Genomic DNA, 17,043 nt, shown 5'->3' with positions numbered 1-17,043 from the left:
ATTGGGGACCGCAAAGTGGGACTTTCGCTATGCAATTTGCTGTAACGCATCGTGCCAGTGTGAAAGAGCCCTGAGAGACCCTTGTGTGTCTACTACTGTGTCTCGCATTCCATACTCTAATAGTGTACCTGCGAGTGGTACTTCTCGAAACACTCCCCTATGCATAGGGTAGGCTGGTCAGAACAGGAGGGACAATAAACAGTGGTGTCATGCCTTATTACAGCCCTGCTTCAGAGATGACAGCGTTTTCTTGGGGAACAGTGAGATGGGGTACTCAGAAAGACATAGGCATAGTGTCTTTAATGTAGCCTGCTAACTACAGTGAGAGAGCCTGGGGCGCCGCCCACGCCACGCCCCTTCCCCTTTATATGGCCGGCTGCTCCCAAGGCAATGCTGCAAGCATGTTCCCATATTGCTGGGTGATTTTAAACGTAGGTTAGGGCGGGGACCTCGAGAGAAGGCTGCATGAGCCGTCCCTGCTACTGAACTGATGTCTCTCTAAATAAGACAAGGGTAAGGCCCCCTAATAAGTTGATAATGTGTAACGCATGGATTTGCTTCCATTATTGTATTGTGAGATGCATTAGTTACAATGCACCTGTTCTACTGCTATGAGCACAGTTGTGCCTTTAAGAGGCTAGGTAGCCCTTTGCAATGTCAGGTGCATACTGGTTAGATGCGCTGCCATTTTCACTTTTCTCTATGTATGCAATTGTATATTTCTTTCCTTTGGGTTGGGGTGGGGTTGTGGGCGGTGTCCCCAGGCAGTGAGAGAGCCTGGGGCGCCGCCCACACCACGCCCCTTCCCCTTTATATGGCCGGCTGCTCCCAAGGCAATGCTGCAAGCATGTTCCCATATTGCTGGGTGATTTTAAACGTAGGTTAGGGCGGGGACCCCGAGAGAAGGCTGCATGAGCCGTCCCTGCTACTGAACTGATGTCTCTCTCAATAAGACAAGGGTAAGGTCCCCTAATAAGTTGATAATGTGTAACGCATGGATTTGCTTCCATTATTGTATTGTGAGATGCATTAGTTCTAATGCACCTGTTCTACTGCTATGAGCACAGTTGTGCCTTTAAGAGGCTAGGTAGCCCTTTGCAATGTCAGGTGCATCTTGGTTAGATGCGCTGCCATTTTCACTTTTCTCTATGTATGTAACTACATCTGGGGGTTGGGACACGGCCGAAACGATCTCTTCCTGAAATTGAAGGAAGGATCCTGTTCTCCCAACCTTACTGTAGAGAACAAAACTGTTATAAATTGCCAATTGAATCAAATAAACAGACACTTTCTTATACCAGTGTCTGGTTCTGCAGGAAACCAAATAGGGAGTCAACATTTGGTCGTTGAAGTCCACCCCTCCCATGTTAAGGTTATAGTCATGGATGGCGAGGAGTTTTTCAGCATCCTCTGTTGCTCGTTGAATTTGGACTGTCGTATCTGCATGAATGGTGGACAGAAGGTAAACGTCCCTCTTGTCCTTCCATTTCACCGTGAGCAGGTCTTCATTACACAAGGCAGCCCTCTCACCCCGTGCAAGTCGGGTACTAGTGAGCCGTTGGGGGAAACCCCGGCGACTAGGCCGCATGGTGCCACAGCAGCGAATTATAACTATCTGTAAATGCTGATAGAGGGCCACACTTGTGTAGTAGTTGTCCACATATAAATAGTACCCCTTCTGGAACAAGGGTGACACCAAGTCCCACACAATCTTGCCACTGCACCCCAGGTAGTCAGGGCATCCGACTGGCTCCAATTTTGAATCTTTTCTCTTATAGACCCTAAAACAAAATGTATAGCCTGTGGCCCTTTCACAGAGCTTATACAGCTTGACCCCATATCAGGCGCGCTTGCTTGGGATGTACTGCTTAATGCCAAGGCACCCGGTAAAATGTATCAGGGAGTCGTCTATGCAGATGTTCTGTTTGGGGGTGTAAGCATCTGCAAATTTCAATGACAGGTGGTCTATGAGGGGCTGAATTTTGTGGAGCCGGTCATAGCAGGGTGGCCTCTTGGATGACAGGTTATGTTGTCATTGAAGTGCAGGAAGCGCAGGATGTTCTCAAACCGTGACCTGGACATGGCAGCAGAGTACATGGGCATGTGATGTATTGGGTGCGTAGACCGATAGGACCGCAGTACATTCTTTTTAATTAGACCCATGTTGAGGAGAAGGCCCAAAAAAATGTTGAATTCGGAAACTTTGAGTGGTTTCTAGAGATGGCCCGAACCTACGATTTTCGGTTCGCGAACTTCCGCGAAAGGTTGGGTTCACGGAAAGGTTTAGGGAGGCAAACTTTGAAAACTAGAAAAAATTATGCTGGCCACAAAAGTGATGGAAAAGATGTTTCAAGGGGTCTATAACCTGGAGGGGTGCATGGCAGAGTGGGATACATGCCAAAAATCCCGGGGAAAAATCTGGATTTGACGCAAAGCAGCGTTTTAAGGGCAGAAATCACATTGAATGCTAAATTGCAGGCCTAAAGTGCTTTCAAACATCTTGCATGTGTATACATCAATCAGGGAGTGTAATTAGAGTACTGCTTCAAACTGACACACTAAACTCACTGTGTAACGCACCGCAAACACCTGTTTGCGTAGTGATGGCCATGCTGGACTGGGGCGCACCATGGCGAGAGTGCAGGCCGTGGTAGTTTTCAAGCCCATATGGTCGCCGGGCTGTGGTAGCTCAATGATAGAACAACAGTGACTGTCCAGCTGATCAAATTCGGTCTGCCCACAATGAAGCAACGACCTTACTATCTTTGGTGTGCCACCCCCCCGAGACACTCATATAGCGGGCGGTCATTGCTTCATTATGATACGCAAGCCCCTTCACCGCGGCAAGGTAATGATCACGAAGGGGAATGGGCACATGTACATGCCTTTTGTTTTGTTGTTGCAGTTGCAGTGCAGCCAGAAAAATTAGGCAGGCATGTACACGCACCAGAAAAATCAGTATAGTGGCTGCTGCTAGCAGCGGCCTTAAAAATTCAGGAATTCGCCAGGAGTCCTGGACCCTGTTGGTGGTGGCGGAGAAGGCAAGTGGCCTGCAGGCAAAGATGCTGTGTGTGGGGACTGACTTAGTCTTCGGGCGGGCAGTAGCCCTATGGGATCCATGCCTCATTCATTTTGATAAAGGTGAGGTACTGAACACTTTTGTGACTTAGGCGACTTCTCTTCTCAGTGACAATGCCTCCAGCTGCGCTAAAGGTCCTTTCTGACAGGACGCTTGAGGCAGGGCAAGACAGAATTTGGATGGCAAATTGGGACAGCTCTGGCCACAGGTCAAGCCTGCGCACCCAGTAGTCCAAGGGTTCATCGCTGGTCACAGTGTCTACATCCACAGTTAAGGCCAGGTAGTCGGCTACCTGCCGGTCCAGGCGTCGGTGGAGGGTGGATCCGGAAGCGCTAAGGCGAGGCGTTGGACTAAAGAATGTCCGCATGTCCGACATCACCATGAGATCGCTGGAGCATCCTGTCCTTGCCTGCGTGGACATGGGAGGAGAATTACTGGCAGTGGTACCTTTATTATTATTGTGCTGTGACATCACCCTTAAACGCATTGTAAAGCATAGTTGCCAGCTTGTTCTGTATGTGCTGTATCCTTTCTGCCTTCTGGTGGGTTGGTAACATATCCGCCACTTTGTGCCTATACTGAGGGTCTAGTAGCGTGGCCACCCAGTACAGCTCATTTCCCTTGAATTTTTTTATACAGGGCTGGACAACAGGCTGGACAGCATGAAAGACGCCATCTGCACAAAGTTGGATCCAGACGTACTCTCCATCTCCATGCGACGCCTGCTGCGGTTGTTCTTCTGCCGCCGCATCCTCCTCCTCCACAGAAACACCTTCCTCATCATCCGAGTCTGACTCCTCTTCCCCACATGACTCTTCCTCCTCCTCCCCCCTCTGTGCTGCCGTAGGTGTTGAGGAAACATCTGGTTCTGATGAAAATTGCTCCCACAACTGTTCCTGCCATAACTGTTCCTCTTCACGCTCCTCCATAGCTTGATCCACCACTCTACGCACGGCACGTACCAGGAAGTAATCAAGTCGCTGATGGTGCCTTCACTGCGACTCACCAGGTTGGTCGCCTCCTCAAGCGGCCGCATGAGCCTGCATGCATTTCGCATCAGTGTCCAGTTGTTGGGCCACAACATCCCCATCTCCCCAGATTGTGTCCTTTTACTGTATTTGTACAGGTACTGTGTGACGGCTTTCTCCTGTTCTAGCAGGCGAGAGAACATGAGCAGGGTCGAATTCCAGTGAGTCGGGCTATCACATATCAAGCGTCTCACCAGCAAGTTGTTTCTCCGCTGAATGTCCGCAAAGCGTGCCATGGCCATGTAAGACCGCCTGAAATCCCCACACAACTTCCTGGCCTGCTTCAGGACATCCTCTAAGCCTGGGTACTTTGACACAAATCTTTGAATGACTAAATTCAGCACATGTGCCATGCAGGGTATTTGTGTCATCTTTCCCAAATTCAAAGCGGAAAGGAGATTGCTGCCGTTGTCACACACCACTTTGCCGATCTCCAGCTGGTGCGGGGTCAGCCACTGATCCACCTGTTTATTAAGAGCAGCCAGGAGAGCTGGTCCAGTGTGACTCTCCGCTTTGAGGCAAGACATGTCTAAAATGGCGTGACACCGTCGTACCTGGCATGCAGCATAGGCCCTGGGGAGATGGGGCTGTGTAGCTGGAGAGAAGATCGCGGCATCAACCAAGGTGAAGGAGGATGACGACAGCGAAGAGGATGTAGCAGGTAGAGAGGAGGTGGCAGGAGGCCTGCCTGCAAGCCGAGGAGGTGTCACAAGTTGGTCCGCTGCACAGCCACGTACTCCCTGCTTGCCATCGGTCACCAGTTTGACCCAATGGGCTGTGTAAATAATGTAGTGGCCCTGACCGTGCTTGGCAGACCAGGTATCCGTGGTCAGGTGGACCCTTGACACAACGCTGTGTGCCAGAGATGAAACCACTTGCCTCTCCACTTCACGGTGCAGTTTGGGTATCGCCTTTTTAGATAAATAATTGCGGCCTGGCATCTTCCACTGCGGTGTCCCAATGACCACAAATTTACGGAAGGCCTCAGAGTCCACCAGCTTGTATGGTAACAGCTGGCGAGCTAACAGTTTCGCCACGCCAGCTGTCAGACGCCGGGCAAGGGGGTGACTGGCAGAAATTGGCTTCTTCCGCTGAAAGATTTCCTTCATGAACACCTGGCTGCTGTGGGCAGAGGAGCAGGAACCGCTCAAGGTCAGAGGTGGAGTGGAGGAGGGTGGCTGTGAAGGTGCAAGGGAGAAAGCGGCTGAAGATGCTGCATCTGAAGGAGGAAGAGGAGAAGGAGGGTGGCTATTCTTTTGTGTGATGCTTTTGCTCAGTTGCTCTTCCCATTGCAGTTTGTGCCTTTTCTCCATGTGCCTTCGAGAGTGTCCCTACGTGAGTGTTGGCCTTTCCACGGCTCAATTTTTTGAGGCAGAGTGTCAACCACATCCTGACAATTTTAGGAGTTGATGGCACGTGCCTTCTTCTGAGCACTGTACTTTGGGCTAGGGCCTCACGAAATCACATCAACACGACCTCGCACAGACCTGCCGGGTGGCCTTCCTCTGGCTCTGCCCCTATCTCTTCCTCTACCTGTGTTGCCCGTTTTGTCCATATCGGGAGGGATGAAGTGAAAGGTATGCACTGACGAGAGTGTCCCTACGTGAGTGTTGGCCTTTGCACGGCTCAATTTTTGGAGGCAGAGACAACAGATGGCATTGCTCCGATCTGAGGCAGACACATTAAAACATTTCCAAACCACTGAGCTCCCCTGGGGTGATGGCACTATGGTGGCATCAGCAGCTGACGTTGAAGGGCATGTTGGCTGGCTGTCCATAGGTGGCAATACATGGCGCCGGACACTGCCACCAGCTGTTTTTTGACGACGAGCTCCCCCTGCTTCTTTCAGGAACTCGTCTCCTCCTACTCCTCTTGACTTCCCCTCTGAACTGTCCCCTTGGTCATCTTGTCTCTTAGGAACCCATGTGGGATCCATATCATCATAATCATCATAATCATCCTTCCCAGCTTCGCTTGCCTCAGACACCTCTAAAACTGCACCAACAGCAGGTACTTCATCCTCCTCCTCCTCACACATTACGTCCATAGTGTTGCCTAACTCACACATATGAGGTGGTGTAATTTGCTTAGCTCCTTCATCTTGTTGTTGCAGTAGTGTCTGTGAATCAGTGATTTCACCACCAAATAACTCCTGCGAAGCGTCAAATGCAGCAGATGTGGTGCTTGTAGTAGCGCTGGTGGCTGCGGAAGATGAGGTGCTCTGTGTTAAATAGTTAACCACGTCCTGACAATCTTAGGAGTTGATTGCACGTGCCTTCTTCTGAGCACTGTACTTTAGGCTAGGGCCGCACAACCTCGCACAGACCTGCCGGGTTACCTTCCTCTGGCTCTGCACCATCTCTTCCTCTACCTGTTTTGTCCATTTTGTCCATATCGGGCGGGATGAAGTGAAAAGTATGCACTGACCTGACTAATACATGTGTAGTCACACAGGTGCAGTTAACAGGTATGCACAGTGGTATATCACACTGCGTGCACTCACGTAGGTAGGTGTATATCACACTGCGTGCACTCAGGTAGGTAAATGGGTGCACTGAACACAACAGGTAGGTATATGCAGTGATGAGGTGGGTTCACTGAACACAACAGGTAGGTATATGCAGTGATGAGGTGGGTGCACTGAACACAACAGGTAGGTATATGCAGTGATGAGGTGGGTGCACTCAACACAACAGTTAGGTATATGCAAGGATGAGGTGGGTTCACTGAACACAACAGGTAGGTATATGCAGTGATGAGGTGGGTGAACTGAACACAACAGGTAGGTATATGCAGTGATGAGGTGGGTTCACTGAACACAACAGGTAGGTATATGCAGTGATGAGGTGGGTGCACACAACACAACAGGTAGGTATATGCAGTGATGAGGTGGGTGCACTGAACACAACAGGTAGGTATATGCAGTGATGAGGTGGGTTCACTGAACACAACAGGTAGGTATATGCAGTGATGAGGTGGGTGAACTGAACACAACAGGTAGGTATATGCAGTGATGAGGTGGGTTCACCAACACAACAGGTAGGTATATGCAGTGATGAGGTGAGTTCACTGAACACAACAGGTGGTTATATGCAGTACTGGGCAATACAATGTGCACCTGTCACACACACAGGTAGTCACTGAATGTGCTGGGCCTGGCTGGCAGTGGCACACAAACTGTATGAATTAGCAAGACTGTCTATGCAACACAAGTGTCAGTGGGACACACAGAAAAAAAAATAGATCACAAGAACAAGATTAGCTCTCAAAAGAGCTGTTGTGGGGTGCTATTTTAGCAATAAGAATCAGCAAGGAGCAAGCTAACAAGCCTACAACAGCCTAACTAATCTTTCCCTATGAGACTCTACCAGCAGCTGTCCCTTCTCTCACTACTGCAGGCACACGAGTGAGTATAATGGCCGGCAATGCCTGCCTTTTATAAGGGGGGAGTAGCTCCACGAGGGAGTGTAGCCTGATTGGCTACAATGTGCCTGCTGACTGTGATGTAGAGGGTCAAAGTTGACCCTAATGGTGCACTATGGGGGCAAACCGAACTTCCGGAAAAGTTTGCATTACATGGCGAACGCGAATCACCGGAAGTTCGCCGGCAACCGTTCGCCGGCGAACCGTTCGGGCCATCTCTAGTGGTTTCTACCGAAAAGGCTGGGTATAGTAGCTTCTCGGATAGGCGGTGATATATTGTATAGCATAACAGTTGGTCTCTGCCACGACTAAGTTGATCATCGGTGAAGAACAGAGGAAAAGCGTCTAGGGCTGATCCTAGATTATTTGTCTCCACCTGCACTCCAGACTGGACGGTGAAAGGGGGCACTACGGCTGCCACAGAATCAGGGGACTTCCAATCGGAGTTTGCCAGCACCTCTGGGAGTCTAGGGGTACTACAGGCCCGTGTTTCTGGTGGCTGCGACCGGGGTCTTACTGCACGTGTCACCGAAAAGTTTGGTGCTTGTTGAAAGCAGTGTTTCTTCTTGTCTCATTTGGAAATCACAACTGTAACAACGACTGTACCAACGGCTACACATGTGCAATAGCCAAAAAACACGGACACAGGGACAGGAGGATGACGCAGGGACAGTTAAGCTTTATTATTATTATAATTGAATATTGTAAAATAATACACAATTGTATTCATTACGTTATTTTCACCACAGTTTCCCTTTATGTCAGTTTTCAAACTTCATAGCTACCTGAAAATTGACAAATAGAAAGGCACAGTTTAATGACATTAAGTTACAAAATGTCCTGTTGAATACTTATATAAGTTTGTAGCAACTTTCAAATAGTGAGGAGTGTACTTTGCAATGTTGGCTTTGAGGGCAAAAAAGGTGGCACTTTAACGCCCACTAAAATTGCATACTGTTTATACCAAGATACATACACAGTTAAAGAGGAACTCCAGTGAAAATAATGTAATAAAAAAGTGCTTCGTTTTTAAAATAATTATGCTTATTTTGGCCATTGTAAAAGCTTTCCTCTCCCCAATTTACATTCTAATATTCATCACATGGTGAAATTTGTACTGCTGGCAGGTGATGTCAGTGGAAGGAGATGCTGCTTGCTTTTTTGCCAGTTGGAAACAGCTCCCACAATGCAACAAGGTTCACAGACAGGAAACTGTCAGGACCATGGTCCTGATATCACACTGTTGGAGTGGTTTCACCACAATATCAGCCATAGAGACCCCCTGATGATCTGTTTGAGAAGAGGAAAAGATTTCTCATGGGAAAGGGGGTATCAGCTACTGATTTGGATGAAGTTCAATTCTTGGTTACGTTTTCTCTTTTAGAAGTGTGGCAGTTTAGGTTGGGGGTGTATAAAAGAGTTCAATTTTTGGCATCAGCAGTCAACCACATACATGTGTCTACAGTAACAGGAGAACGTAGCCCTCTGCATTATTCACTGTGGAGGAAGTGGTACAGACAGCAGCTACATTCCTGGTTTAGCCACCTTGTAACCAGCTTACTTTCCATGCATTTACACATATATTGGTGCAAATAAGGCTTTACTCATCTCTTGAGCTGATTTTAATTTAGGTTGGTGGTGTTACAATAGTGGATACAGAGGTTGCAGCCACACAAGGGCCCTTACACTTAAGGGGCTTACATGGGGTCCTCTTCAAGTACTTCATTAGCTTCGTTTAGCTGTGGCTGGATAGGATAGTGTACTAAGGGCTATGCCTCAAGAAAACAGCGTTCTAATCTCAGCTCTTCCTGTTCAGTAAGCCAGCACCTATTCTGTAGAAGACCTTGGGCAAGACTCCCTAACACTGCTACTGCCTATAGAGCACATCCTAGTGGCTGCAGCTCCGGCTCTTTGAGTCTGCCAGGAGAAAAGCGCAATGTAAATGTTCTGTATCTTGTTTATTTTGTTGCTATCGAGGATCACCTTTGAAAAGTTGTCATCATTAACAAAACATTCCTTTTCCTCTGCTTACCCCTCTCACATAGCAGCTGTCTTTGAAATGATTGTTCTGGTGGTCCATCATGCAATTATTATACATACAGTGCTGGGAGACCCAGAGTAAAATTGACACTAACTATGCCACAGACTTCGGGTACAAAACACATGATCTGACATTTCATGTTTCCATATAATAATATGTTTCAAAATAATAAAACTAGCATTAGCGTGAGCCATGTTTATATTTTTTTGCAGGTGGTACTGACCCTCCTCTGTGCTCAAGCTGTGGTGGGTCATGTGATGCTTTCAATGGATGCCTGTGTTCTGACTATTCAACAAATTGTGTTCCTACCTTATGTCCAATGGAATCTAGCGACTGCTGCAATATGCTTACTGCTTGGTACTGGGATTCAGATCTGCAGTGTTGTACAGGTAAGAATGTTTATGGGGTTTCATTGCAATGACTTATATTTCTCTAGAATTCACAAAAATCTGTGTTCCATATAGGATAGATAACATGAGACTACCTACTGGAGAATACTTTAAGCCAATCTCCAGACCAGGGATGAGTAAAAGACTTTGAATATGCACGGAAAAAAAAGCTAACAGTGTGCGGGCTCGTGAAACAACCCTGTGGGAAGAGGTTGCTGTGGGATTTAAAAAGGATAATAATTAGCCATCTTAGTCTGATGGCAAATTTAGGCTGCAAATTCACACAAATCTTGACTTACATGGATTTATTGTTTTCGCAGTGAAAATGCATCCATGAAATTCACTTCCTCCCCCCCTACTCTAGGCATAGAATAGTGCGATCCAGAAATTTGACGCTGCCTTAGGCGCCAATTTTAATTCTTTGAATAAGCCACTAGAGTTACAGACTACCCAGCAAGCACATGATGAACCAGAACTCATTGAAGTGTGTGAGGGGCTCCATTTCATTGTAGCCCCTTACACACTCCAATGAGTTCTGGTTCACCATGAGCCTGCTGGGTAGTCTGTAACTCTGGGTGTTTCAAGTCTTACTCCATAGAGCCACATTAATCCATGGCATGCTCAATCCAAAACAGTCTGTTTGCATGTTGGATTAGTGTGGCTCTGTAATATTAACCAGTTTACCCCCGCGCGTACGTATTTCTCCGCCCCTTTTTCCATCCTTTAACAACCAGGGACGGAGAAACACGTACTTTCCGCGTTCCCGACGCTGCCCGCGCTCCCGCTCGTAAACACGCCGCCCGCCGCTAGTAAACACGCCTCCGCCCGCTCGCCCAGAGATCAATGAACGGGAAAATCCATTCCCGTTCGTTGATCTAAGCCCCGCAATGATCAGCTGCTCTCCTATGGGCAGCGCGATCATTGTGAGAAAAAACTCACGTGTCCAGCCTCCTTATACTTCCTCCAAGCTTCCGGAAGGAAGCTTGGAGGTCGCATTAAAACCAAAAGTTACTGTGGCCATCTTGTGGCCAAATAGTAAACTACACCCTACACATTTTTCACATACAAATAAATGACTTTTACATATAAAATTAACTCATTACCTCCCACACTCCCCATTTTTTTTTTTTTTGTAATTAAAAAAAAATTAAAAAATTTACAATTAAAAAAAATACATAAATAGTTACCTTAGGGACTGAACTTTTTAAATATTTATGTCAAGAGGGTATAACACTGTTACTTTATAAACTATGGGCTTGTAATTAGGGATGGACGCAAAAATGAAAAAAATGCACCTTTATTTCCAAATAAAATATTGGCGCCAAACATTGTGATAGGGACATAATTTAAATGGTTTTACAACCGGGACAAAAGGGCAAATACGTTTCATGGGTTTTAATTACAGTAGCATGCATTATTTAAAAACTATAATGGCCGAAAACTGAAAAATAATTATTTTTTTCCCCACATTTTTCATATTTTCCCATTAAAACACATTTAGAAAAAAATAATTCTTGGCATAATGTCCCACCTAAAGAAAGCCTAATTGGTGGCGGAAAAAACAAGATATAGTTCATTTCATTGCGATAAGTAATGATAAAGTTATAGACGAATGAATGGAAGGAGCGCTGAAAGGTGAAAATTGCTCTGGTGCTCAGGGGGTAAAACCCCTCAGTGGTGAAGTGGTTAAAAGAGACATCATTGCATTCCAGCGGATCTGGAGGTGTGTTTAGCTCACATGGGCAACAATGGATAATTTGCATATCTCGAAGCTAACGTCAACCTGAAATATTGCAAATACTTTCTGTTTTAAGAAAGCAAACTTTTGTTTTAACAAGCCACTAGAAGAGGTAATTTGGGCACTGGAGTTCACTATAGTATAGCTGAAATCCAGCTATCCGTGGTTAGCAACGGTGGACAGTGGACATCAGCTACTGTGTAGCGGTACTCCAGGTAGTGGCAATGGTTAACAGCAGTAGTGGCAGAGATCAGGCTACCGTGTAGCCAAACTCCAAGTAGCAGCACTGAGGCCATGTAGCGGCAGTGGCTGTGGGATAGCCACGATGGAGTTAGCCTATTGTAAAGCCAAAATCTAGGTAACAGCGATGACTTCAGCTAGCAGCAGGGGAGTTCAGCTACTAACGAGTCGAACTCTGGGGTGGCAGTAGTGAGAACTGGTGCTGATAGCAGCGGTGTTAGTGTTAGGCAGAGGTGGGGGGTGGTCAGTATTCAATGTACAATGTACAATGTAGTGACAGACATAGGTAGGCGATAGATTAGACATAAATGGGGGGTTAGTGTAAGAATAAGGTAAGGTAGGGAGATAGTAGAATATTGGCAACGTTACCAATAATCTATCGATAACAGGCAATAATAGAATATTGATAACATTGCAGATATTCTACTCTCAGCAATATCTTGTGCCCAAATTACCATGCAATGCTTTTAAGTGTATGCCCCTAGACACTTATTTTTGTTTTGACGGGATACGCTTCTGTTGTTACAAATCCAGTTTTAAAAATTTGTTTATAGAACCTGAAGCAGTCAAGATAAATGGGTTAGCAGCATACTCTGTGTGAGAGGCTGCTTTTGCTTTTAGCTCCTGATCCTGCTCAGACTGCAAGGTACGGTAATTGCAAATCCTGAAATTCTCTGAGAACATTGAAGCATTTAGTTGGATTGGGTCTTAAGAATGTTTATTTATTTGTTTGTTATTTGTGTTGCAGATCAGAAGCAATGCAGTCCAAAATGTGCAACTGATGAAGTTTGTATATTCAATGGTCCTGTTGCTCAATGTGTTTGCAATAACAGCACTTATATAGGTCTAAGTAAGTATAGAGCATCATTTTATCAAATTAGAAAATACTTTAGGAAACGAAAAAAAAATGTTGGTTTTGAAGCTGGTTGTGGGCGTCAATAACTGTTTTCATAAATCTCACTTAAATTAAAAAAGCTACAGTACTTAATTACTGGTAAAACATCTACTAAAGCACTCAAAAGTCCAATCAAATTTGATTAATTTTCATTACTTAACATCAGCGTTATTGTTATTTTCTGAATATCCAGTCATTAGCGAAGGAGTCAGCATACCAGGCCAAAATGGATGAACAGAGAATAGATATAATAGTGGCAGAGTAGAAGGACCTGAGAAGTTACTGAGCCATGATTGTGCCCAGGAGGCGGACACTGGATGCTATTGCAACTTCAGTGCCATCGATGTAGATAGGAGGTGGGTTGGGAGCATGCTTCCTGAAGTCAATGATCATCTCAACAGTTTTGGCTGTGTTAAGGACAATGTCGCTATCTTTACTTCAGTTGCATATTTTATCAGCCTCCTGATGGTAGGCCTGCTCTTCATTCTTAGTTAGAAAGCCAACAATAGTGGTGTCATCACCAAATTTGATGACTTCAACTAAGTTTGCCGTGGATATGCAGTTATTTATGTAGAGGGAGAACAGGATTGGTGACATGACACAGCCTTGTGGGGATCCAGTGTTGCTGAACCTAGGTTGAGAGGAGATGTCACCCAGCCTGACAACTTAGGATGTATTGGTGGGGAAGTCCATGATCCATAGGCTGACGGTGGGTTGGACATCGAGTTCCGCAAGATTATCCTATATTATGCAGGGACAGGTGGTATTGAATGCCAAGATAAAGTCCAGAAGGATCCCAGTGTACAAGTCCAATTTTCCATTTTATTCAGGTGGTCAGTGATGAGCTCCAGGCAGATATTGGTGGCCCTGTCAGTGGACCTGTTTGCTCTATATGCAAACTGGAACGGATCGAGGGGTGACAATGGAGAGTGCTTAAGAAGAGACAGGATGACTCTTTTAAAGGTCATGATGATGGATGTAAGGGCCACAGGCCTGAAGTTGGTGAGGTCAAAGACCCCATGCTTTTTAGAGACAGGCATAATGGTGGACTTCATGAAGCATTCGGGGACCTTGTCTTCACATAGGGACTTGGCATAGATGGAGGTGAGAATGGGAGCGAGCTGCCATTTGCAAGTTTTCTGGCAGGCTGGCGAGATGCCTCGGGAGGCAGTGATGGACTCATCTCCCCGAAGTAGACATAATACCGTCAATTTTAATACAAACAAGTTTATTTAAATACTCCAATAAACAGTGCAACACGCTTCACAGGTATATTTCCGCTTCTTCAGGCAATAACAAATAGGAGTACACACAGTACAGTCTCAAGGTCACGATAAGCACTTAGGAGTACACACATTACACTCTCAAGGTCACGTTAAGCGCCTCTGGAAGAGGCGCCTATCGTGACCTTGAGACTGTACTGTGTGTACTCCTATTTGTTATTGCCTGAAGAAGCGGGAATATACCTGCGAAACGCGTTGTACTGCTTATTAGAGATGGCCTGAACCTCCGATTTTCGGTTCGCGAACCAAGTTCGCGAACTTCCCCAAAAGGTTTGGTTCGCGCGAACTTTCGTGAACCACAATATACTTCAATGGGGAGGCAAACTTTGAAAACTAGAAACATTTATGCTGGGCACAAAAGTGATGGAAAAGATATTTCAAGGGGACTAACATCTGAGTTTTTGCATGGAGGAGTGGGATAGACGCCAAAAAATCCGAAAAATCTGGATTTGACGCAAAGCAACGTTTTAAGGGCAGAAATCACATTGGGCCTGATTCACAAAGCGGTGCTAACAGTTAGCACGCTGGTGAAAAGCCCTTTATCAAACCTAAACTCAGTTTAGGCATGATAAGTTTAGGTGTGATAAGTTTAGGTGTGATAGGTTAAGGCATGATAAGTTTAGGCACAAAAAGATGAAGCTGCGCTCAAATGTCCTGGTACACAGTCCTTTCAGTTAAAGAGGTGCTCAGCAATGTGCTATTCTACACAGATCTATGTCCTCTTCTATCGCAGGTGCAGTAAACTCCACTTCAGTGAGAAAACCACCACCACACCCCAAGCAGTGGCCACTCACCGTTAAGGTATGACCCTCTGTCAGATGGGTCTTTAGCGCCTATGGGGTCATCTGGCCGCCCCCTGCCATATATGGACAAGTAGATCTTTTGCTTCCTCTGTGTCTAGTCCACATCACCTCAGATAAAACAAGGCAAAGCTCCCATAGCGTAAAACCATAAGATCAATTTTAATATATAAAAGATGTACACTTACAAACCAAGCCGTGGAAAATCGTACAGAGTTTTAATGGGCTCCACCCCAAACGTTGGCCGCCGGGTCGGCTGAATGGCGCTGTCTCCTAGGCCTCCCTCCTGGCTCTCACGTCCCTTTCCACAGTGGCTGCAGTTAGCCGTGTATGCTTGACTAGTTTCGTCGTGTAAAACGACTCATCAGAAGCTTGCGCGGCCCCCAAGAATGATAAGTTTAGGTGTGATAAGTTTAGGCGTGATAAGTTTAAGCAGCAATTGGGTTAGCACCGCAGTGCACAGCTGATCAAAAGTTTTGTGCTAGCAAAGTCTGGTGCACTTTGCATAGAGTTTGATGGCGCTACTTTGCATGCGGGACTTTGCAGGCGATCTAAACGTATCTAAACTTATAATGCCTAAACTTATTATGCCTAAACTTATCACGCCTAAACTTATCACGCCTAAACTGGCTTTTCACCAGCATGATGCAATGGTTATCACGCCTAAAGTCTCTAACTGGGTAAGCACCGCTTTGTGAATAGAGCCAATTGAATGCTAAATTGCAGGCCTAAAGTGCTTTCAAACATCTTGCATGTGTATACATCAATCAGGGAGTGTAATTAGAGTACTGCTTCACACTGACACACCAAACTCACTGTGCAACGCACCGCAAATAGCTGTTTGCGCAGTGATGGCCGTGCTGGTCTGGTGCGCACCATGGCAAGAGTGCAGGCCGTGGCGGTGTTCAAGCCCATATGGTCACCGGGCTGTGGTAGCTCAATGATAGAACAACAGTGACTGTCCAGCTGATCAAACTTGGTCTGTCCACAATGAAGCAACAACCTTATTATCTTTGGTGTGCCACCCCCCCCGAGACACTCATATAGCCGGCGGTCATTGCTTTATTGTGATACACAAGCCCCTTCACCGCGGCAAGGTAATGATCACCAAGGGGCAATGGGCACATGTACATGCCTTTTGTTTTGTTGTTGCAGCTGCACTGCAGCCAGAAAAATTAGGCAGGCATGTACACGCACCAGAAAAGTTAGTATAGCGGCCTCTGATAGCAGCAGCCTTAAAAATTCAGGAATCCACCTGGAGTCCTGGACCCTGTTGGTGGTGGCAGAGAAGGCAAACGGCCTGCAGGCAGAGATGCTGTGTGTGGGGACTGACTTAGTCTTCGGGCGGGCAGTAGCCCTCCGGGATCCATGCCTCATTCATTTTGATAAAGGTGAGGTACTGAACACTTTTGTGAGTTAGGCGACTTCTCTTTTCTGTGACAATGCCTCCAGCTGCGCTGAAGGTCCTTTCTGACAGGACGCTTGAGGCAGGGCGAGACAGAAGTTGGATGGCAAATTGGGACAGCTCTGGCCACAGGTCAAGCCTGCGCACCCAGTTGTCCAAGGGTTTATCGCTGCTCACAGTGTCTACATCCACACTTAAGGCCAGGTAGTCGGCTACCTGCTGGTCCAGGCGGTGGTGGAGGTGGATCTGGAAGGGCTAAGGCGAGGCAGTTGACTAAAGAATGTCCGCATCACCATTAGATCGCTGGAGCATTCTGACCTTGCCTGCGTGGACATGGGAGAAGGATTACTGGCAGTGGTACCTTTATTGCGTTGTGCTGTGACATCACCCTTATACGCATTGTAAAGCATACTTGACAGCTCGTTCTGCATTTGCTGCATCCTTTCTGCCTTTAGGTGACTTGGTAACATGTCCACCACTTTGTGCCTATACCGAGGGTCTAGTAGCGTGGCCATCCAGTACAGCTCATTCCCCTCGAGTTTTTTTATACAGTCCCTCAACAGGCTGGACAGCATGAAAGACACCATCTGCACAAAGTTGGATCCAGACGTACTATCCATCTCCTCTTGCTCTTCCTCAGTGAGTCCTCCTCCCCCCAGCCATGAACAATACCACGGGAACGTTGAGCAGCACAAGCCCCCTGCGACGCCTGCTGCAGTTGC

This window comes from Hyperolius riggenbachi, chromosome 2 (genome assembly GCF_040937935.1).
Source record: "Hyperolius riggenbachi isolate aHypRig1 chromosome 2, aHypRig1.pri, whole genome shotgun sequence".
Taxonomy (NCBI): domain Eukaryota; kingdom Metazoa; phylum Chordata; class Amphibia; order Anura; family Hyperoliidae; genus Hyperolius; species Hyperolius riggenbachi.
Note: the sequence above shows the minus strand (reverse complement) of the source record.